At 43.8% G+C, this 1,099-nt stretch overlaps 1 protein-coding gene across 1 annotated transcript in view; it reads left to right on the top strand.

The window, feature by feature from the left end:
* LOC106690192 (WASH complex subunit 4) overlaps positions 1–1,099 on the top strand; it is a 79,649-nt gene that overhangs the window by 65,236 nt on the left and 13,314 nt on the right. The gene's annotated exons all lie outside the window — the stretch shown is intronic.

The following is a 1,099-nucleotide window of genomic DNA, read 5'->3' as shown; positions in this document are numbered from 1 at the left end:
GCAGATTATATGGAAGACAAGAACCACTGGATTTATATAAATTACGGTCTGTGTCAGCTGATCGAATGTATATAAATAGATGTATTAAAGCCAGTATGTTACAGCAGTTCAAGCATGTTAGATCTTATTACTTCTTCTCTTTGTTGACATTTTGCTTTCGCTAATACTTAACTGGTACCGAAACCCGGGAACTTTAGATACCGGAGTAATATTTGCTTTAAAGAAGAATTTTTCATTGTAGTTTTCTCAACTTTCAATTTTTTTAAAAATAATGCCTGCCAACAGTATCGTCAGACAAGCGGTCATGAACCAGGAAGCTTTAAATCAAAATTGGGTTCAGAACCCACTCCGGGAGATTGCCCGATGAGCCAAGAGACCAAGAAACCGAAACAGTCTAGTGGGCAATACTCCGCAAACTCCTTGCACGCTTTAACAGAATTCAAGATAAACTGAGCGAAATGATGGAAACAATCCAGGTACAGGGTCGGATGCAATTCTTATCCTTGGTACTAAAGATACAGTTGGCAAAGGAGCTAGGGAAGAAGGAAGGATTTCCGGGAGAGCGCTTGTTTGTGGAAATTGCTCAAGATCTCATAGAAGCAAGCGCTGGAGAGGTAGAGGCCTGTATGGAAGTAGAAGAACCAGGGTGGACCCGGATAGAATACCAAGGGCCAAGAAACATGCCCAACCCTTGGAGGAGGAAAGAACATGGAAATGGTAGAAGAGAGAGAGCTATCAATGAAGAAAATAGAAGAAGCCTAGCTATAAACCCAGAAACAATAGTCGGTGGGAGGACCACAAGTGTCACGGTTGTGGAAAGGTTGGGAATTTAGTGGCGCATTGCCGTGCACGAGATGCTTTGAATGCGGGATGAGTGGCACATAGCCAAACAGTGCCCATATTTGTACCGAAGAAGAGATGTGGGCCGGGGCGAACCAATGGAGATCAATGCCCAACAGATACAGAGAAGCCATCATAGGTTGAGTAGATCTTGAGATGAATCAACGCAAGCATCAGGAGCATCAGAGACCGAAGAGGAAGTCGAAGAGCCAAGGAACCAAGGTAGTCTAGAGGAGAAGGTAGAGACAAGAGGATGGAA

This window comes from Halyomorpha halys, unplaced genomic scaffold (assembly GCF_000696795.3).
Source record: "Halyomorpha halys isolate HHAL.00 unplaced genomic scaffold, Hhal_1.1 Scaffold1608.1, whole genome shotgun sequence".
Classification (NCBI taxonomy): Eukaryota; Metazoa; Arthropoda; class Insecta; order Hemiptera; family Pentatomidae; genus Halyomorpha; species Halyomorpha halys.
Note: the sequence above shows the minus strand (reverse complement) of the source record. Positions and strands in the feature narration are given on the sequence as shown.